Raw genomic sequence first — 23,464 nt, forward strand, 5'->3', positions numbered from 1 at the left:
TTTTTATCTTGACAGCTTTTCCTTCAAGTGTTGAATTCTGTGCTGCCCTCAAGACTTAATTCTTCATTTGAGCTTCTAAAATTCTGGGTTTTTTGCTTTCTAATTGACAATAAAACAGAATAGATTCAATCCTGTGTTCGTGCTACGGTGCAAGGAGAGAAGTAATAATAACACCTAACTCTTACATAGCGTTTTTCATCAGTAGATCCAAAAAAGAGCTTTAAAAGGAAAGGAATATCATTATCCTCCAATGATACACTGTGGTTGAGTTGTTGGCCTGTGCTACGAATTAAGGATCTGAATCTATTGTCATGCACAAGTCCAGAACGATCACATTGGTGTAAATGTGGGTCAGAACCTAGCATCTGAAATCCAGAATTCACTTGAAATCATTGTTCCAATATGTGATATTAAACTTTTCTCTGTTCTGCTCTTTTGTCTGTCTCTTGTCTACCTGATTGTCTTGTCTGATGCAACACCAATGGTGTAGAGAAAGTAAATAAGGAAGTGTTATTTACTCCTTCTCATAACACAAGAACTAGGGGTCACCCAATGAACTTAATAGGCAGCAGATTTAAAACAAACAAAAGGAAGTATTTTTACACATAGTCAACCTGTGGAACTCCTCATCAGAGGATGTTATGAAGGCCAAGACTATAACAGGATTCAAAAAAAAACTAGGTAAGTTCATGGAGGACAGGTCCATCAATGGCTATTAGCCAGGATGGGCAGGGATGGTGTCCCTAGCCTCTGTTTGCCAGGGAATGAGTGACAGGGGATGGATCACTTGGTCTGACCTGGTATGGCTGTTCTACCAAAACTATTCAAACCTCCTCTATGGAGTTTTCTTGATGTCCATAGTTCCTAGTAATGGGGTGGCCCAGGTTGTGATCAGAGTCTCACTATGCCGGGTGCTGCACAGATACATAGTGAGCAACGGGCCCTGTTGTGAAAACCATTAAGACAAAGGGGGAATCATTACGCGCCCTGGTAGTGATGGGGAACTGGGGCACCGAGCAACAAAGGGAATTACCCTAGATAACACAGGGAGTCAGTGGCAACACCATGAATTTGGACGTAGATTCTCCTGGGTTCCAGTCCAGCACCTGATCCACGAGACCATCTTCCCTCTTATTTGCTTGCTTTTGCTGTTTTTGAAGAGGATCAGATAACTTCACAGTTCAAATCCTGCTCAGAGGGTACACAGTGGGAAATCCATTTCTGTGCAGAGGGCCAGCATCTGGTTGTGTGCCACTAAGGGTCCCATAGGTCTTTTGCTGGCCCTCTGTACAGTGGCGAATTTCACCCTAAAGGTCTGAAATCTCTATGGGCTTCCATTAAGGCTTACACAGCCGTCCTTGCTCGATCTGATTCTTGTTAACCCAAAATCTGCTCGGGAAAGCATTGTTTCTTCATTAGCTCTTTGAAAGGCTGACCTCGAGAGGGGAAATAGCACACTCCTATGACTAGCCAGCAAGCAACATTTGGTCCTATCTGTGGTAATGTGGAGTTTCTGAAACCATCCTAACCTGCTCGTGAAAGAACACACTGACCGTGAACTTGTTTATTTCAAGCTAATTTGCAGAACTATGCTAGCCCCTTGGCCCTGCTCCTTCCTTCTTGTTCAAGAAGTTGGCTGAAATCTGTTTCTGAGATTTATCTTTCCTCCCCGCCCCCATGAAATGGGAGATAAGGCTATTTGGTTTACAGGGCTATTACGAAGAGGTTTGATTCACTGGTATTTGTAAAGCATTGGGAGATAATGGGCCGGATCCTGAGCTGGTCTACATCGGCTTAGATTCAAGGAAGTGAAGGGAATGACAGAAGTTTACACCATCTGAGTAGCTATGGAGAGCAATGCTAAGCTCTTACCATTCAAAGCCAGTTCTCCCCTCCCTACGTTTTATTCAGTGGAACTGGCCAGGAAAGGATGAAGAGAGCCACAAGTGACTTGCCCCAGGTCGTGCAATAACTCAGCCCCGGATCTGAACCCAGGATGCTCCTTAGTCTCTTAGCCCTTTGTGTTAATCACCCTGGACCACACACTCTTCTCCAGTGGCTGAAAGAGCCTTAGCAGCAGAATTCCAGTTTATTTTTAGAGACTTTTACGACTGTATTTATCATCCTTAGACAAGTTAATCTCGGGTATCATCAAGTTTATTCGCTTTGATCTGACAAATCCAGCCTTTTTGTGCTATCTCTGTGGTTAATATTTTCCCTGCTGCAATGCTGTTACGCTGCAAGGCGATGGAACTCTGGGGCAGGTCAAAGAACTCAGCTGATGGCTCTGTAAATATCATGCAACTGTGGGCCAGATCTCTTCTCATCACATGAGCTAACCAAGAGTTGGGCCAGAGTAATACTTGGACAAGAAACCTCCAGGCAGAAGCCCAGGTAGCTATAGGAAACATGGGCAGGGAACTGGTTTGTGACTCTTTTTCCAGCACCGAACCCCAGCATGGAGCAGTGCTGTTTGAGGCACCCGTCTTTAGTCCCTAATCACTTGTGATCGGTAAGATCCTGTAGAGCTTTGCAAGAGAAGGCGTACAAGATTCTTGGTCCAATTCCATTTGAAGTCATGTGAACTCATGTGCCCCAATGAAAATGATTAGAGAGCTGGAGCACATGACTTAGGAGGAGAGGCTGAGGAAACTGGGGTTATATAGTTTGCAGAAGAGAAGAATGAGGGGGGATTTGATAGCAGCCTTCAGCTAACTGAAGGGGGGTTCCAAAGAGGATGGAGCTCGGCTGTTCTCAGTGGTGGCAGATGACAGAACAAGAAGCAATGGTCTCCAGCTGCAATGGGGGAGGTTTCGGTTGGTGTAGCGATGTGACAACTCACTGGCGCGGCGCCTCCTGCTGGTCATCCTGAGAATTAGCTCTCCATCTCAGGAGCGCCCTCTGCTGGCTGATGTTCCACCCCTCCCAGACCCCGGTGCCCCTTCCCTCGGGGTTCTGTCCTCTGCAATACCCCCACAGTCTCTGGATCTCCCCTTCCTGGGGAACCCCCAACGCCCTATCTCAACTTGCCTCAGTGGCTACTGCCAGTCACCATCTAGCCCCCACTCCCTGGGGCAGACTGCAGCCTGTAAACCACTCATCATCAGCAAGAGGGTTAGGACCTGCTGCCTTTGCCTACCCTGGGTTGCACCTCTGCAACCCCAGTACCTTCTCGGCCTTCAGCAAGGCCTGCAGCCTGGGAGTTTTCCAGCCTGGAGCTCCCCAGCTCCTTTGCCTTTCCCCAGCCCTGCTCGACCTCAGGCACCCAGCTCAGCTCCCAGGCAGCCAAGTCCTTCTCTCTCCACAGCTAGAGAGAGACTGCCTGAGCCCCTGCCTCACAGCCTTTTTATAGGGCTGGCTGTGGCCTGATTGGGAAAGCAGCCCCAGCTGTGGCTGTTTCCCCAATGAGCCTACCTTTAACCAGGGCCAGAGCGGGGTAACCACCCCGCTACAGTTGGATATTAGGAAACACTATTTCACTAGGAGGGTGGTGAAGCACTGGAATGGATTTGCTAGAGAGGTGGTAGAATCTCCTTCCTTAGAGGTTTTTAAGGCCCAGCTTGACAAAGCCCTGGCTGGCATGATTTAGTTGGGGTTGGCCCTGCTTTGAGCAGGGGGTTGGACTAGATACCTCCTGAGCTCTCTTCCAACCCCAATCTTCTATGATTCTAAGTAACTGCTAAACCATCTTCCCTTGTGCACTCCAATTCAGTAATGCCCTTGAGCATGTGCGTAAGTCCCACTGACTTCTGTGGAATTTCTCACATGTTTTAAGTTGAACACGTAATTAAATTCATCTTCCAGCTTCATTTCATTGACTTCTTAAACTGCTACATAATGTTGCTGTAAGCTGTTAAGCAGCAGCTGCATTCCACCCAAGTGATGGCTGCATCGCACTGGCAGGTCAAATGATTTTCTGTGTCCAAATAACTTACAGTCATTTAGGTCCATTCGCAAGCAGGGTGATTAACGTTAAGGTAACATTATTATTATTGCACTCAGGGCTCTAAATGAGAGATTCTGAACCCCCAAGGCCGTGGCATGCAGATTACTGACAAGTTGTGAGCCAGACAGTAGTAACATTGTGTGGACTTCCTTAAAAAGCATCTGTTGTGAAAGTCCATAGGAAATGCAGCAAGGAATTCTCAGTCATGTCTGAGGAGACATGGGTGAATCTGTGATAACAGATAGGAGAAAAAAACTATGGGTTTGTCTTCACATACAGTGCTACAGCAGTGCAGCGAAGACCCTCCTACCCCGACGGCAGAAGGTCTCCCATTGGCATATTTAATCCACCTCCCCGAGAGGCGGTAGCTATGTCAGCAGGTGACACTCTCGTGTCAGCATAGCACTGTCTACAAGGGGGGTTAGGTCAGGATAACGACACCTGGTCTGGATTTTTCACACTCCTGAGTGACGTAGTTATACTGCTATAGGTCTGTAGCGTAGACCTGGCCTCAGTTGACCTGCTCTGAATGAATGAAATTTATCGCTGTACGATATGCTAATGCTCCATTTTAACAGCTTAGACTACCATTTCCTGTTGAAAATTCATTTACATAGATCACTTAAGCTTAATTAAGTGCTGTAATAAGGTTCCACCCCCATGGTCATAATCTTATCTCAATAGATCAGGAATGCCTTTGGATCTGAACCTAGTCAACTGGATACTTTGTTCTTCTATGACGATTCTTTTCTGTTTGATTGGGGGCAGGGCCCGTAGAAGGAAACTGAGCTCTTCTGAAAGTCAGACAGTTGCGCTCTTTGAGTGGTTCTCTTTCATTTGTCCTCCCGTCACACCCAGTTCTCACCTCTGGCTTGAAGCAGTTGCTCGTACGTGGCAGTGGCAGGCTAACCCAGCTGGAGGGTAGCCATGAGGGGAAATGTCTGCTTTGGCAGATGAGCAGAGAAGACCTCTCCTAATGACAGCTTCTTGGAGCAGCTAGCCCACTGCAGCGATGCGCGAGGGGTGACATGACGGGTGGAGCTGAACACTAGAAGGCGAATTCACCAACCTGCTGATCTGGGACTCTGGTTGTTCAGTCTTGAATCCTGGGCAGCAAGGCTGTTCAGAAACACCCTTCCCAAGGTGACTGAGCAGCCTTTTTCAGGGCAGCACAGTTCATGCTAGTAAGGGGAGGTGCCCTCAACACTGCCAGCCCCTCTTTAATCTGGCCAGTTCAGCGTGACCAGGGGATCAGCCGCACAGCAGGCATTCTATAAGAAATACAAGCGCTTTCACTGGGGTGACATGGAGCATACAGAGGCTAATGGATAGGGAGAACACAGCTGGAAGACAGACAACGTTATTTGCAAGGGAATTTCCTAGACCCAGCACTGCCACAGCTGCCCTTAGCAAAACCAGCCTTGCAGACAAAGACTCCATAAAGGAACTAGGCGGTGACTGCACCTTCTCTTGGAAAGGGAGACCAATAGAGAAAGACAGAATGTGTGGCACTGGTTATGCCATTAAAAACAGCCCCAACTCACTCTATGACTTCCAACTGGCAATTCACGCTTTGCCAATCTTAACAGTGCCTATGCACCAAGCATGAACCATACCAAAGCAGGTCTATTCTGATTTGGGTGACATGATGTAATAGAATTAGATCTGCACCCAGGGAAGAGAAACTCGGAGGCTTTAATGCCAGAGCTGCAAAGGACAGTCTGGCTTGGAGTGGAGTAATGAAGAACAATGGAGTCAAAAAATTAACAGCAACGGTCTCCTCCTACTCAGCAACACAATTGTCAGGCAAGCCAACCAGTATAACGCCTCATGGATGCATCCGAGATCAAAGCACCGGCACCGGCTTGACTATGTCATTACACAGCAGAGAGACACCAGGGACATCAAAATCACCAGCAAAATTCCAGGAGAAAACTGTTGGATTGACAACAGGCCAATCTGAAGCATTCTGAATTTTTGCATTGCGGCTTCTCAGTGAAACAATGCTGAGCAGATTAACCTGAGATCGGACATTGCTAAATGGAGACATCCAGTCCATCCAGAAAAATAAGGGGAAACTTAGAGGAACAAGTATCAGAGGGGTAGCCGTGTTAGTCTGGATCTGTAAAAGCAGCAAAGAATCCTGTTGCACCTTATAGACTAATAGACATATTGGAGCATGAGCTTTCATGGGTGAATACCCACTTCGTCAGATGCATGATTAGAGGAACAAATTGATAGGATCCCATAATCACCCCATGACACATTCAAAATGTGGAATCTATTCAAATAGGCCATCCTTCAAGCCTCAGAAGAAACTCTAGGGAAAAACTGAACACAACACAACTCTGGCTTGGTGAAAATGATGATGAAAGCAGAAGGATCCTCAAGGAAAAGTACAATGTCTTTATGTCTTGGCAAAATGACAAAGAATCAACATCAAAGATGAACAAATTCAAGTACCTGCAAGGCAAAGCTCAAAGACAGCTGCTTGTTCTACAGGATAACTAGGAGGAAAGGAAAGCATAAGAAATACAGCATTGCACTGCTACTCACAACACAAAGTTGTGTTATGACTCCCTAAAAACTATTTATGACCCGTCAAAATTGGGACCAGCTCCCCTAAAAAGTTCAGATGGCTCTACATTAATCAAGCACAAGAGGCATCTTTGAAAGATGGGTGCAGCACTTTACTGAGCTACTCCACCATCCTTCTACTGCCAACCCGCCTGGCTCAGATGAGGTAATCCAGCACCCCAGACATGAAGAAATTGTGCAGCCACCTATCCAACAAACGAAGTCAGGCAAGGCAAGGCAAGTTTATTTATAGTGACTTAGCCATAGGCCAATATGCCATCAGGTAAATCACCAAGAAAAGACAGCTGAAATCTTTAAACTTGCAGCCCAAAAACTGTCAGCTGTCTATCTGAAATTATTAAGGCTATCTGGGAAACAGAGAACATTCACAGATGCAATCGTAGTTATGCTATACACAAATAAAGGCAACAAATCTCCGTGTAGCAACTAACAGGGCTCTCCCTGATTTCTGCCAGTGCTACAATCCTCACTTGTCTTTTGCCCATTCAGCTTGTCAAAGCAGGATCTAATGTAGACTCCGATTGGGCGGGAGCACCACAGACATAATTTTCATTGTGAGACAGTGTGACATTCTGTGCCTCGGGGGAACACCCTGCACCCCCATGTTCATCCTTATAAAATGATTGCGTGGTACCCAATGCAAAGTTCGTGATGTCGGGTGTCTTCGGAAGGCTCATGATGCACTGGGCATTGTTGTTATGTTAATGTTATAGGTAATAATTTCACGTATATAGTTATTAGGCTGAAACTGTGTCCTCATGGCTTAAAACTAGCCCAGGCAAACTCTCCAAGAGCAGAGAGGCAGTTCATACCTCATCAGGCCATGTATGGGACAAACCCAGCCCAGCCTCACAGGAACAAAGGACACTGGCCTAAGCAGCAACAAAGGATCTGTTGGAGTCTCAAGTGAGTCACCCCCCTTCTTTTAGTCATTTGGGGACTACAATGAGGTCGTGCTCACCTGCCTCTGAAGGGTGGGCGGGGGGTAAAGCCAAGAGGGAAGAAAGAACATGATAAAAGGTAGAAACGTTTGCCATGCTCTTCCTCTCTCTTCCACCTCCACCTACAGACATCACCACTCAGCAACTGAAGCGCTGATCAAAGGGAAGAAGCGTGTCAGAGATTCCCCTTGGGATAACAAGCCTGGAACATATCAATTTCTTTGTTAAATTGATGAACTCATATAAGCTTGCAGCCGTCCAGCGAGCATAACTGGACACTGCAAGATGGAGGTTCCTAGGGTTGTGTCTGGGACCGGAGATATTAGCTAGTGTCATTTGGTAGCACAATCCAAGGAGCAGCTTACATGGCAGAGGCTGTGCATGACCAGCCCAGGAGTGGGGCTCACAGCAGAGGAGGGTAAAGCTGGCTGCTAGGGTCATATTGGAGTGACCTAGCAGATCACCGGTCTGGATAACACCAGGGGAACATCACAGACAGATTCAGAACAAATTTCTTAAACAAACCATGGAACTGCATGCTGTCCTTATTGGCCTTAAAAAAAGCATTCAGCGCTACGAGCAGAAATAGCCTCGGGAAAATCCTAGAAAAGTTTGGCTGCCCGCCCCACATAATGCGTCAGTTCCACAAAAACATGACACGTCGAGTACTCCTAGATGGCAGCCTCTCTGAACCATTCCCCATATCAGATGGGGTGAAACAAGGCTGGGTGCTGGCACCGTTTCTCTTTGTCTCAGCCATTCTGAATTACCCAGCTGACAACTTCCAAAAGGGCACCTTCCGAGACTGAAGGTACAGAACTGATGGGAAACTCTTCCGTCTCTGAAGGCTCACTCCAAAGAGAAAAGTCCTTGAGATACTCTTTCAGGAAGCCCTTTCTGTGGACGATTATGCTTTACTGAGTCATAGTGAAAGTGATGTGCGGCTTATCCTTGATAGATTCTCAGAGGCAACTGGACTCACTATCAGCCTGGAAAAAATTGTAGTCCTCTTCCAGCCAGGCCCATCAACCACTATCATTGAGCCAAACATCACCACCAGTGGTACAAAATTAAAGTATGTCTGTCATTTTACATACTTTGGCAGCACCATCTCAAAGGATGGTCCTCTGGATCAAGAAATATCAAACAGAACACAAAAGGCAAGCCAGGCTTTTGGAAGATTTCACCATAGGATGCTCAACCAGCACAGTACCGAATGATAACAAAACTGGTGATATAAGAACATAAGAGGATGAGACCAAAGGTCCATCCAGACAAGTATCCCTTCTGCCAACAGTGGCCAATGCCAGGTGCCCCGGAGGGAATGAACCTAACAGGTAATGATCAAATGATCTCTCTCTTCTGCCGTCCATCTCCACCCTCTGACAAACAGAGACGAGGGACATCATTCCTTACCCATCCTGGCTAATAGCCATTGATGGACTTAACCTCCATGAATTTATCCAGTTCTCTTTTAAATGCTGTTATAGTCCTAGCCTTCACAACCTCCTCAGGCAAGGAGTTCCACAGGTTGACTGTGCGCTGTGTGAAGAAAAACTTCCTTTTATTTGTTTTAAACCTACTGCCCATTAATTTCATATGTGGCCCCTAGTTCTTGTATTATGGGAACAAGTAAATAACTTTTTCCTTATTCATTTTCTCCACACCACTCATGATTTTATATCCCTCTATCATATCTCCCCTTAGTCTCCTCTTTTCTAAGCTGAAAAGACCTAGTCTCTTTAATCTCTTCTCATATGGGACGCATTCCAAACCCCTAATCATTTTAGTTGCCCTTCTCTGAAGCTTTTCTAATGCCAGTATATCTTTTTTGAGATGTACATCTGTACGCAGTATTCAAGATGTGGGCGTACCATGGATGTATATAAGGGCAATAAAATATTCTCCATCTTATTCTCTATCTCTTTTTTAATGATTCCTAATATCCTGTTTGCTTTTCTGACTGCCGCTGCACACTGCATGATTCTCTTCAGAGAACTATCCATGATGACTCCAAGATCTCTTTTCTGATTAGTTGTAGCTAAATTAGCCCCCATCATATTGTATGTATAGTTGGGGTTATTTTTTCCAATGTGCATTACTTTATAATGAGCTTCCAGGGGATTCCCCCTGCCGCCGCCAGCTGGGTTGCTGCTGGGGATTACCCCGCAGCTCCTGGCCACCACAAGATGCAGGGCTAGCCTGTAGCTCCCAGCAGCTGCAGGCTGAAGTCACAGAGATCTGTGAACGTCACAGATTTCATGACCTCCATGACCTCCATGACCAAATCGTAGCCTGAGCCTTCACTTTAAGATGCTGCTGTCCAGGCAAAAGCAGGGATTTAAGGATTTTAAGGGGGCTCTCTTTTGGTGGCCTCCATCCAGAGGTGAAAGTAGGCCGGTATGGGCTGGTACGGAGGACCAGTAAGAAAAGGAGACTGGCTGAGGGAGGGAGAAGCCTGCCCCCTGCATAAGAATAGTTTAAACTCAGCTGTTCCCTGAGTGGTTCTGCCCTTGGGGTTAGGAGTGGTTTCTGGCATCCTTGTTAATTTCACTCACAGTAGCTGGGGAAGAGGGGAGGGTGTGTTTGACCATGGCAGGGACAGTTCTTGTCTGCCCTGGGGATGAGGGGATCTTGTCTCCAGTACCAATATACACAACAAATACAAGTATTTGGCTCCACCGCTTAAATCTAGAGCTAATAAAAGCAGGTGAAAGGGGAAAACTCACTGTCACATTGGTTTCTCATCTCCTCCCTCCCCCTCCTCCAGCCAGGCTGCAGACAAGGCTCTGCATTCCTCCCTCCCCACCTCCAGCAGGGGTTCTCCTCTAGGATCTAGCTTGCAGTAGGGACACTGGCTGAGATGCCTGCTGCTGCTGCCTGCATAAGAACAGTGTGTGACCATGGCAGGGGAAGTTCTTTTCTGCCCCCGGGATGAGGGGATCTCCTATACACAGAAAACACAATCAAAATCAGGAACATTTCCAAGTTCAAATCTATCCCATTCCCTCCCCAGCAGAGGAGCATGGTTGTGATGTCCAAACTGCTTGCAGATCCTCTTTGAAATGTTAATGAACCACGCAGGGAACAGTTGAGTTTAAATTGGTCTTACACAGGAGGCAGGCTTCTCCCTCCCTCAGCCAGTCTCCCTGCTGCAAGCTAAAGGGAAGCCCCTGCAGCTGCTGCTCAGTGCCAGGCAGGGAGAAAGCACGGAGACTAGTGTCCACAGCCTGGCTGGAGGAGGAGGGAAGACACAGAGAAAAATGTGACAGTGAGTTTTCACTTTTTCAGGCTTATTCCAATAGTAAAGTTTTATTACAGACAGTACTGGTAGTAGTAATAGTAGCTTTATTTTCTCTATCCATGTCATGCAATGGGAGGGATCCATGTAGTACATAGGAGAGGTGGGTTGCTTGCGATTGGACCATATGAGTAAGAAATGTAAATTACTTTCACCCCTGCCCAAACCCCAGGGCTCCTAGCCTGCCTCTGCAGCTGGTACCTCCAGGGGTGATTTAAAGGGCCCAACTCCTAGCTTCAGCTGAATCCCCGAGCCCTTTATTCCTGATTTAAAAGCCCCAGGATTTAAAGGTCCCACCTCTTCCGATAGAGGCCACGCCTCTTCTGGTTGAGACCTCTCCCCTCTCCCTCTGGGAGTACCGGCAAGTCCTTTAAATTACTTTCACCCCTGCCTCCATCCCATGTTCTTATAGGTGAATTTCAAATTACTGCGCATGGGGATTTGTTCCCTTTGGAAGCTGAGTATCCTGTCGATGAACTGGTAAACTCACCGTTTGGAATTATTTGTGAATTTCTTTTCGCAAATAATTCTTGTTCTGAAAATTAGGAATATTGCCAACTGTAGATTTTATAACTGAGCATAGAAGTAGGGGAAATCAAAGAATGTTTTTGACTAGTTTGCCACTGAGGAACCAAAGACAACACGTTTCAAAAAGCATACAGTTTATAGAACAATACAAAAAGAAAAAAGGATGGAATTTCCATAATCTCTCAAAACTGGCCTAACTCTGTTCCCATTGCAATTAATCAGAGTTTTACTATTCAGTTCAACAAACATTAAATTAAGCCAACACTGAATGCATTTGAAAATCCAGTCCAAAAAGGAATAGCAGACAGAACAGGTCCATAGTAAGAAAATTGGAGATGCTTTTTCTGGGAACATCTTTTTAATGAGTTGGTCAGAAATCTTCTGTGAATGTTTTTTGGGAAATTTTCAATCTCGTCTGAATGTTTCAATTTTTATTGGGAAAATCTGAATGAAATATTTCATTCCAGGTCAAGCTGTCCTGTCTCAAAATATTTTAGGTTTGTCAAATATTTTGCATCAGATCAACCTTAATCTGTGTCAGCCAAAGCTGTCTGAAGTGCTGCTGGCAATTGCAGTTTGGGTGACTCATGCATTTTCTTCTATGCGCTGAGCTCTGTGGCTGGACAAAAAGCTTCCTTGATGCATTGTGGCAGCCCAGGCAGATGCAGTTCAAAGTTGAACCAAAACGAACTGCAAAATTTCGACATTTCCAATTTTCACTCGATTTTCTTTTCTGTGAAAAATGTTGCTATTTACACTTTTCATCCCAATTTCCCATGGGATGGACATTCTGATTTTTGATCAGCTGTAATAAATATAAATAAGAATCAGTGATCTCCTGGTGTGCACGTGTAACAGCTTCCATGGAAACAAATGGTACAGCAGCTGGTGTTTCTTCACTCTACTCTCTGAATGTGGAAAGCTCCCCCATTGGTTCGATGCATTCTCCTGTTCTTTCCCCCTGAAGCACCTGGCATTGGCCACTGTTGGAAGACAGGATACTGAGCTAGATGGACCTTTGGCCATTTTTATGTTATTTCTGATCTTACACTTAGAGGGCCAGGAACCAATTCTGCATTTGCACATCATTTAACGCAACAGGGCCCTGGTCCAAGACTGAGGCTCCTGGACTCTACTGCAATATAAATAATAAGTAGTAATAAGCAAAGATGCTGTGAGCTTCCAGATGCAATGATGGTCCTTGTATTTACAACTACTTACACCAGCAGATCGAGCTGTTACTTAAATGGATTTGAATATCTCCATGCCAGTTCCTCAGCTGGGGAAAGCCATGGAAGTCGATTGGCCTGCGTTGATATACACGAGCCGAGGATCTGGCCCTCGCAGTGTAGGAGGAGCAGTCCTGTCCTCTAGATGTTGAGTGCTTTGCATTTCGAGTTGAACGTGCTTCAAACTACACACACTGAAGTCAATGGGACTCCATTGAGAACTGGATCCGAAAGTTACAGAGCTATGGGTGGCTGTTAAACAGGGAGTGTGACGAAGTTGGATCCGAAAGGGTTGCACTATTGGTTTGAGGGAGTTGAAGTATTTCAGGCCTGAGGCTCATAAAACTCAGCGTTAAGTTGAGATCTATGGCCACGTCCAGACTAGGAATTAAAATCGATTTTAGATACGCAACTTCAGCTACGAGAATAACGTAGCTGAAGTCGAATTTCTAAAATCGAGGTACTCACCAGTCTGGACGGCGCTGCATCGATCTCCGCGGCTCTCCGTGTCGATTCCGGAACTCCGTTCGGATTGATGGAGTTCCGGAATCGATGTAAGCGCGCTCGGGGATCGATACACCGCGTCCAGACTAGACGCGATATATCGATCCCCGAGCAATCGATTTTAACCCGCCGATGCCGCGGGTTAGTCTGGACGAGGGCTAAGGGTGTAAAGTGCTAAGTCTCATTAATTCTTCTGCCGCTGGTGAACTGAGCTCTGCTTTACTGGATTAGGGAGTCTATTGAATAAACCAAGGTCCTGGGAGGATTTAAAAGATCCTCCGGCTCTTTTTACAACAGCAGGGATTTGCCCCACTTTTACCCCTTCCTCCATTTGAGCACCATTTAGTTCTCTACCTAAAAAACATAGTCGCAGGACTGGAAGGGACTTTGAGAGGTCGTCTAGTCCCATCCCCTGCACTCCTGGCAGGACTAAGGATTATCTAGACCATCCCTGAGAGGTGTTTGTCTAACCTGCTCTTGACAATCTCCAGTGATGGAGATTCCACAACCTCCCTGGGCAGCTTATTCCAGTGCTTAACCACCCTGAGAGTTAGGAAGTTTTTCCTAGGGTGACCAGACATCTCATTTTTAAAGGGATAGTCCCATATTGTAGCCCTCCAGCAGGTGTCCCAACTTTTTCTTTAAAACAGGCAAATTGTCCCATATTTTCTGGCTCCCTCGCCCCCCCCCCCCCCATCAGTACTGGCAAATCCTGCTGCTGGTTGGATTTCTGCTCGTCAGCTGCCCACCCACCAGCGATGAGTGGGGGGAGGGGTCCAGTGTCCAACTATAGGAGCGGGTGTGCAAGGCTGGTGGCAGAGCGAAGATGCAGCGCGTGGTGCCCACCACTGCTCCTGCTGGTCCATCAGCGCAGTCCCCGCTGTGTGCCGGCTCTCAGCTAGCAGGACCCTGCTCCCCATTCTGTTTCTGGCTGGCACTGGCTGCGGTGGCTGGTGTGTGCAGGCAGGCGCCAGCCAATTATGTGTCGCCTCTGCTGCCCACCCATCAATTTACATGCTCCCCCTCTCGCTGTCCTCTCCCTGTGTTGCCCCTTCTCCCCCTCCCCCAGCCCCGCTGCACCTCCATACCCCCCCAGTGGGGCACGTCCTGCTGCCAGCTCTGTGCAGAGCACCAGCCCCTGTCAGAGCGCTCAGCTCACCAACAGCTTGGCAGGCTCCTTTCTTCCCCCATGCCTCTGGCTGGGCCAGCGCCCTGGGTAAGCCCAAGACCCTCTGGTCTGGGGCACTGGCCAGGAGGAGCCAGTCCCTGCATGCACCAGAGCCCCGCACAGCGCTGGCACGGGGAAGCCTCTGACCCTCAGCTAAGTTCTGGAATGGGAGGGGGCAAGAGATTTCCAGCCTGTTCGTGCCCCCACCCTGCAGGCTCCCCTGTATAAGCTTTATACAGAGTAAAATGGATTTATTTGGGGTTTGGATCCCATTGGAAACTGGGTGTCTGGGAGCTGGTGACAGGAGTACTTGGTGAGCTATTTTCAGTTAAGTTTGCAGGAGCTTAGCACCCTTTTTCTGCGCCCCCCACCCTGGGTCCTGCCCCCAGGGAGCGTGGGGCGGCTCTGTCCTCTAGGCACCCTCCCCTCCAGAGCCACCTCTCTGGCCTGGTTCGCTGAAGCCCCTGCAGTCAGGTTCCCTGGTGCACAATGCAGTCTTACGGCTAAACCCCTTTCTACCCGCGCTGTAGCCAGGGGACAGGCGGTGGCTGGGTTGTGGCAGTGTCCAGCAGCAGCCTGGAGGTGTTAGCTGCCTTTTGATATTGTGCAGGCAGGAAGAGACAAGCTGCTTCCAGCCACGGAGGAGCGGGGTGGGGAGAAAGGTGAGCTTTGTAAGACACGGACCAAGTCATCCCTCCTCACCTCCTCCTCCTCTGCAGCGGGCCACATTCTGGTGTGAACCTTGGCAGAAATCTGGAAAGAGGGGGGAGCCTGTGACCCTGCATGCCCCTCCCCCATACGTGTTGCCTCCGGAGGGCACGATGCCAAGTACCAGAAGAGGCGGGTCCATCCCGGGGGCCCAGCCAGGCACGGAGGGCAGAGAGTGCCAGGCAAGGGGGGTCAGGTCAGCCCCCTGTGTGAGAGAGGTGTATGGGAGCGTGTGTGTGTCACCGCTCCCCATGGAAATCTTAAAGATAAGAAGGAAAATAAAAAGACTCCATCTGCGCAGGATTTCTTGTTAACAGGGGCTCAGCCGACTTGATGTTAATTTGAATGTTTGTACATAGTTTGTGCATAGTTCTGATCGATTGCCGCTGAACTCGCTTGAATATGAATAATTTTACCACGTCTCCCGTATTCAGCATAGGGAAATATGGTCACCCTACTAATGTCCAACCTCAACTGCTCTTGCTGCAATTTAAGCCCATTGCTTCTTGTCCTGTCCTCAGAGGTTAAGAACAATTTACCTCCCTTCTCCTTGTTACAACCATTGATGTAATTGAAAACCGTTATCATGTCCCCTCTCGGTCTTCTCTTCTCCAGACTAAATAAACCAATTTTCTCTGGACTTTCTCCAATTTGTCCACATCTTTCCTGAAATGCGGTGCCCAGAACTGGACACAATACTCCAGTTGAAGCCTATCAGCATGGAGCAGAGCAGAAGAATTACATCTCGTGTCCTGCTTATGACACTCCTGCTAATACAGCCCAGAAGGATGTTTGCTTTTTCTGCAACGGTGTTACACTGTTGTCTCATATTTAGCTTGTGATCCACTTTGACCCCCACAGGATGCATTCTGCAGAGTGAGAGGGAGAACTGGGCATCAGATGGTTAAATGAAATTCAGTGCTGCATTCCATAATGCAAAATATCGCTGCATTTATTGCTCTGCCTGTTGCTCTAAGTCAAGAGGAGAGTATAAAAGAACAGGAATGGCAGACTAACAATCTATCAAGTCAGGATCTCTCTGCTGTTACAGAACAAGGTGTAATGCCCCCAGCATGTACTTAAGATACTATGATCCCGTTAGATCTTGGAAGCGAGAAGAGCCGTGGGATGAATTATTGCTCAGCCTAAGGTGCTCTTTCCTGTGGTTCAGTTCTGAACCACTTCTGCAGCACAGTGCTAGGGGTGCTGTGTGGCTCCCAGTATCAAAGAATATCACAGAATATCAGGGTTGGAAGGGACCTCAGGAGGTGTCTAGTCCAACCCACTGCTCAAAGCAGGACCAATTCCCAACTAAATCATCCCAGCCAGGGCTCTGTCAAGCCTGACCTTAAAAACCTCTAAGGAAGGAGATTCCACCACCTCCCTAGGGAACCCATTCCAGTGCTTCATCACCCTCCTAGTGAAAAAGTTTTGCCTAATATCCATCCTAAACCTCCCCCACTGCAATTTGAGACCATTGCTCCTTGTTCTGTCATCTGGTACCACTGAGAACAGTCTAGATCCATCCTCTTTGGAACCCCCTTTCAGGTAGTTGAAAGCAGCTATCAAATCCCCCCTCACTCTTCTCTTCTGCAGACTAAACAATCCCAGTTCCCTCAGCCTCTCCTCATAAGTCATGTGCTCCAGCCCCCTAATCATTTTTGTAGCCCTCCACTGGACTCTTTCCAATTTTTCCACATCCTTCTTGTAGTGTGAGGCCCAAAACTGGACACAGGACTCCAGATGAGGCCTCACCAATGTCGAATAGAAGGGAATGATGATCACGTCCCTCGATCTGCTGGCAATGCCCCTACTTATACAGCCCACAATGCCGCTAGCCTTCTTGGCAACAAGGGCACATTGTTGACTCATATCCAGCTTCTCATCCACCGTAACCCGTAGGTCCTTTTCTGCAGAACTGCTTCCTAGCCATTCGGTCCCTAGTCTGTAAGAGTGAATGGGATTCTTCCATCCTAAGTGCAGGACTCTGCACTTGTCCTTGTTGAACCTCATCAGGTTTCTTTTGGCCCAATCCTCTAATTTGTCTAGGTCCCTCTGTATCCTGTCCCTACCCTCCAGTGTATCTACCACTCCTCCCAGTTTAGTGTCATCTGCAAACTTGCTGAGAGTGCAGTCCACGCCATCTGGATGAGATGGGAAATACTGATGATTTATGGCCATTCCTAATCCTTTCCACCAAGGCAGGGTTGTTATCTTCAGTCTTCCTGGACGAAACATACCTCCAGTCGTTCTGTTCTGTCTCCCTGCATTCTCACTGCCGATGGTGCTTTTCCTCGCCCCTTGAGCTTAACTGGGCTGGCACTGGAAGACAGCGATGGGTACTTTAACCTTGCAGGATTCCTCTTTATTTCAATCCAAAGCAGGGAGAAATGGGGGCATGGATAACCCGCAATGCCCCGTCTCAGTCCCTCCTTGCTCCAAAACTGTTGTGAAGTGGTGCCAAGCCCATGCCGAGGAATGCCGGGAATCCACAACTGCTGCGTTTCTCCCAAGAGGTAGCTGCCATACAGTGGTGGATGAAGTGAACTGTACTGTGTGTAATATTCTTATGGGCATGTTGTGTGGCTTAATTAGCTGGTGTTTGTAAATCACCGTATAATCTTCCGATCAAAATCATGTAGGGGGTGAAAAGTATGATGCCAATGCTGAACTCACTGATCATTGTTATTGTGCCTTCCCACACTATTGGGTGGGAAAGCCTCTTCAGCCCCAGCCACCAATCAGCATAAGCCCTGAAATACGAGCTGTGACGGCACGTTTGTCCCCATTATTGCAACTGCAACTTCAATTCCTAAAGGTATAACATTTCCTGTGTGAATTTCACCAAGATATTTGCTTTGCTAATACCCTGCACCAGGGAGTTACACAGGTTAATAATAGTATTGTATATAAACTATTTCTTTTTATCCCTTTTTTTAAACATATTGTCTTTTACTTTCACTGAATTTCCTCTGGTGCTTGTAACATAGATAGTGTTGGAAAGGGAACATCAGGAAGTGCTGCAGGGCTCTATTGCTATTCATGCAAGTTTACATGTAATGTTTTGAGTTTTATAGCTTCTCAGGCCAGAAGGGACCACTGTTCTCATCTAGTCTGACCGCCTGTGTAACACAGGCCAGAAAACTTCCCTGAATTAATTCCTGTTTGAACTAGAGAGCTTTAAGAAAAGCATCCAGACTCGATTTTAAAATTCCCAGTGGTGGAGAACCGCCATCACCTTTGATAACTTGTTCCCTCCCTGTTAACAATGGACACCTCTTTGCTATAGCCAGTCCTCTCAGAGGATCTCCAAGTGATTTAATGAGCATGAATCCCTGAGAGGGAGATAAGATTATGGTCTCTGCTGTACCAACGAGGGAACTGTGGCACAGAACTGTCATGCCCACACTCACAACAAGATTCTGAAGCAGAACTAGGAATAGAAACCACATTCTGCATTGCTCCGTGCCTGCATTCAGCACAGGAACAGATTGCGGGAGCCGGGGCAAAGGTTGCTTTAAACCGCCTTCGCTCTCCCCAGATTGTCCAAGCAGCTAGGCCATGCCTGTTCCACTGGCCCAAGACAGAGCAGCCTCAAGGCTGCTGTGACTTACATTCTAGCTGCAGGGGCCTCATGGGCCATCTGCCCAGAATAGCCAGAGCGCAGCACACTCAGGCAGGCCATACCTCCTCTCCACCCAAACAGTCCCTATGTGCTGGTCTGCAATGGGCGGAGGGGGGGCAACATGGAGCTAATGCTGCAGCTTTGCTGTGCTTGGGGGACCCCTTCTGTAAGGCCTGCTCCCCGGAGCACTGGATTGACAGAAAGATGTCAAGGGCATATGACAAATCAGCCCCCCCCCCGGTTTCTGGACATTAGCCACATGACCATCTCTGCCCGGAGACACAGCAGATGTGCAGCGACTGTCTCCCTTTTAGCTGTTGCCGACCACAATTTTGCAGATAATAATAATTACAATAATCAGCCTTCTTACCACCCCCACCCCCCTGAGAGATTCTGGGCAGAGCTCTGGGGAAACACCAGCCGGCGCAGCTCAGTCGTAAATCCAAACCCACTCCAGCACTGCGTGGGGGTGTCTCCCAAAGTCTCTTTCCCGTTTATGTCTCAGTTCCAACCCCAAGTTCACACAGAAACAGAGTCACTGGTTTGCTTTTATTTAAAGCTGGGTTGCGGGGGAGGTTGTGGGGGAAGAGATGAGACAGCAGATATTCAAACCCTTTTCTTTTCAGGCAGAGCAACAGTGCCTCCTACAGTTTATTCCTCAAAGTGCAGCTAGGGAGAATGGGACAGGAATGGGGGGGATTCTATTTGCCACCCCTTTTGTGTTGATTCTCAGGGCTGCAGCCACCTGCTGTGAAGAGAACAGGAAAGAAGAGGGGATCCTGTAGGTGCCTGACTGTTTGGATGACCGGGAAGGAAAGTTCTTCCTGACTTCTCCCCAACCAGGCCTCCCCTCCTACTGGAGACGCATTATGCCACTGGGTATTACATGAGTCTACTTCAGAGCTGGTCTCAAGCTGTGACGTTAAGAGTCAGATGTGGGTTTTGAAAATGTCCAAAGCTGACAGATGTTTGGATCTAGAGGTTTTAGTTTGGTCTTATTGTAGTGATAGAGGCGGCTGCAAAATTCCGGGCTGAAAAGGGGCTTGGATTCTGAACACACAACCCAGGGAATATCAGACCAAAGTTTTGGACCTGGGGTTTTGTTTTGGATCCCCATCTAAAGCAGCATTGCCAAACCAAAGTGTTCACAAGTCATGAGTCAACCACTTCCAGGGTTTTTTTTGATTGTTGGGTTTTTTTTGTTTTTTGTTAAAAACATACACCTAGGTTTCTGTTTGCCTTCTGGTGCATTTAGGTTGCACTCAGGTCATGTTTTCAAACTTTTCTCTGTAGCCACAAGAGTTGGAAACGTATTTCATGTTTTAAAAACGAAAGCTGGGATTCTCATTAATTCACTTGACTCCAGGAGCTGGAGCTTTGTGAAAACAGCCAGATACCGCTCATTAACTCTCAAGAGCTGGTGACCCTGTTATAAAGGAGGTGGTGTTCATTTACAAAGCCCCTTTCCTGTCCACATTTAAGACCCTACTTTAAGGTCTTCTGTGTGCAGCTTACATTGAATCAAGCTGATTTTATAAATGAATCAACTGCCCTTCTTCTAATCTCTGTGACTTTGTCTGATTGTCCTTAGATTGCAAGCAAGGATCATCCCCTCTAGCTCATTTTGGGTGCTTCCATCAAATAATAAATAATACTATGTAGCTCACATCCCATATGAGGCTGGCCTTTTAAAATATGTAATGCTCCGAAGTACGTCAAACAGTAGGAACCATGGAGAGAAGGAAGGGTAACAGCTCACAGATGTCTATGGTTTAAGCATTTCAGATCAGCCACCGTTGCAGAGTGGCTGGGTTACCTCAGTTTAGTGAGGGACAATAATGAAAAATCACCACTCACTATCGTGGAATATTCACCCGTAGCCAATGAAAAGGGTTACGCTGGTTGGTGCTCTAACTTGTTGATTTCCACAACATGTTTTGAGTTCTTTTAATTTTAACCTTAACTCTTAAATTCCTGGTTTTCTTGTGTTTGTTTCATGGATGACTTATCTGGGATGGTACATTTCTTGATGCTTGTTTGTAGGATGAGGGCAAGGTTTCTGTGTCGTTTTTTAAACTTAAATTACTGATTCAGGCTCTCAACCTTAACAGAGCCGAGAAAGAGCTAATCCCCAGAGCCACCAGGAGGAGGCGCCCTAGTGGTGAGTGTATGCCGTGACAGCGCCACACAAACTTTCCATTTTCTTTCAACTCAGCGTGACTCCATAAATGCTCCTCTCTGGCCCTCTCACTGCAGATCATTTCCAGCCTATTTCTCTAGCAGTTTGCTATGAGAGGGTCACTCTCCTTTTATTGCTGGCTTAAGCAAAGTTCACTCCATTATCCATGTGCCGGAAGAAGGCAGTACCTTGCCATAGACACCTCATTGTTAGTCTTCACTGGGATACAACACACAGAGCAAGTGCACATTGCCTCTGCCCCCTTTGGGATCAAACATCGGTGGGCTTACTGCTATCCAGCTAGTGGAGCTGGGATAGAACTGTCCGTCAGACACAGGTATACAACTGCCATAGAAGTCAATGGGCTGCTTCTTCCTAAATTCTGCATCTAATTCACACTTCATTACTAGTGACGCACAGTTAAATACAATGAAAGCCTTCAAATCCATCCTCTGGCTTGCAGAGCCAGGCTTGATCTAATTCTGCTCTGAGGACTGCAACTGCATAGACAGCTTTCCGCTGATGTTTCCAGACCTTTCTTAAGCTGGATTTTGTGCATCTGACCCCATTTGGTACCTCTGAAAATCCCAGCTATATGTATTAACTAGGCATGACCCAGACCCCTAATCCCACATCCCCAAACTCCCAAATGCTGGAGCCAAAGCTGAATTTTATGCTTGGCCCTATGTCTACAATGGGGCAGTCCAGACCCCCAGATCTGTACACACACACCAAACTTTGGTGTAGTTTGGCTCCAAACTTGGCATCCTGTATGAAAGGTGATTTCATTTTGCATATCAGCAAACCCAAGCTGCTGCTGTGAGACCTGCACCATGACTCACCTGCTAAGATCAGCAGCTTCTGTGCAGGGCCATGAGACTCATTTTCCACCTATCTTTCAGATGTACTTTTGAGCACTGGTTATAGAGTGTGCAACACTCAGCTGCCTATATCAAGACCACAGCAAGGAAGAGACAAAATCTGACAGAGGTTTGGTTCAGGTGCACACCCAAAAATGTGTCTGGTTCTCCAAATTCACTGACCCCCTTGAGTTTGCAAAATAGGCCCGGAATCTCACAAGCGCAGCCTCATGCATGCAGTTTGTCTGCACCCTTGCTTCCATGCAAAACAGAGGGATGCAGAACACAGCCGTGATCATGATTAGAAAAAATGAGGGACTCTGGGTCCAGCTTTTCGGAGAGACTTGGGAACAGATGTTCAAGTAATCAGTGCCCACAATCAGGGCCAAATTTTCAAAAGTGCTCCACCACCAAGCAGCTCCCATTGTCACACTGATTGCCAGAGCTCAATGTGCTAAACCCTATGGAAAATGTGACCTTCTCCTTTTGGGGCTCAAATGAGAGCTGAGTATTTTTGGAAAATCTGCCTAACGTTTCACTGAATATTTCAAAACACCAGGATTTGGAGTTAGCTCTCCCAGGAGTAGAACCCAGATCCATGGGTACCAGGTTGCTCCCCCCGCCCTGCCTGTCATCAGTTTTCCATGCAACTTTACTCTTTTGTTAACAGCAGTGTAGAGATTTTGTAACGGTGGACCTTTCACCCAAGAGGAACCATGACAACACAGGAAAAGTAAAGCAGAGCATTTATTTTCCCTTCTGAAACACACTGTGTGGGGATTGCTTTCTGATGTCCCCAGGCTAGGACATCCTGTGGTCTCATTATCTGGTTTCGTTAGTCATGTTGCATTACATTCTACATTATGCAGCAGGAGTGACCTAACCATGTGACACAGCAGCCCAGATAATCTGAGCAGAGAACAGCACCCCTGGGAACCACACAGATCTTGTATGCAATGTGTGTGTGTATATATACAGAGAGAGAGAGGAGGGGGCTGATGTGTTTTGCATTTCAGAAACTTCCTGCCATCCACAAGTTCAAGGGCAAAGTCCCTCTTCTTGCACGTATTTAGCTGGTAAAATGGCTTGAAAATTCAGGCACAGCCTGGCTCCCTTTGGAGATAGGTCGGTATATGGTATTCCAGACCCAGCTCTTCTCAGCATCAAGCTCACGGCGGGAGCCTCCTGGACAACTTGCCATCAACACACTTCTTCAGCCCTCTTGCTGGGCTGTACATTGCACGCGTGGGCTGTGGCAAGATATCTGGTGAAAGGACATATCACCCCTTAGTGTTATATAGGAGGGTTTGCCTATAACAGGGACACAGAAGTCTTACAGGTCCCACTTCAACGCTGTTCAACACAAACAAGCTATTGTAAATCCTCACCCCGTGAAATCATAGAATCATAGAAGATTAGGGCTGTGAGAGATCTCAGGAGGTCAGCTTGTCCAATCTCCTGCTCAAAGCAGGACCAATCCCCAACTAAATCATCCCAGCCAGGGCTTTGTCAAGCCTGACCTTAAAAACCTCTAAGGAAGGAGATTCTACCACCTGCCTAGGGAACCCATTCCAGTGCTTCACCACCTTCCTAGTGAAATAGTGTTTCCTAATATCAAGCCTAGACCTCCCGCTCTGCAACTTGAGACCATTACTCCTTGTTCTGTCAAATGGAGACAAGGACATTGAGCAGCCCCCTGTACAGTCCTTTGTGACATCATAACCACATCTATGACAACCATGTGTGGAGTCATAGATGGAGGATTATCACTTGAAACATGATCCAAGCCTCATGAATGAGCAAAGTGCAGGGTGTGATGTCAGAAGCAGCTGCAGATGAGGACTTCTGTTTCACAGCCATGCTTCTGGTCTCTGTTT

This window comes from Gopherus evgoodei, chromosome 11, assembly GCF_007399415.2.
Source record: "Gopherus evgoodei ecotype Sinaloan lineage chromosome 11, rGopEvg1_v1.p, whole genome shotgun sequence".
Taxonomy (NCBI): domain Eukaryota; kingdom Metazoa; phylum Chordata; order Testudines; family Testudinidae; genus Gopherus; species Gopherus evgoodei.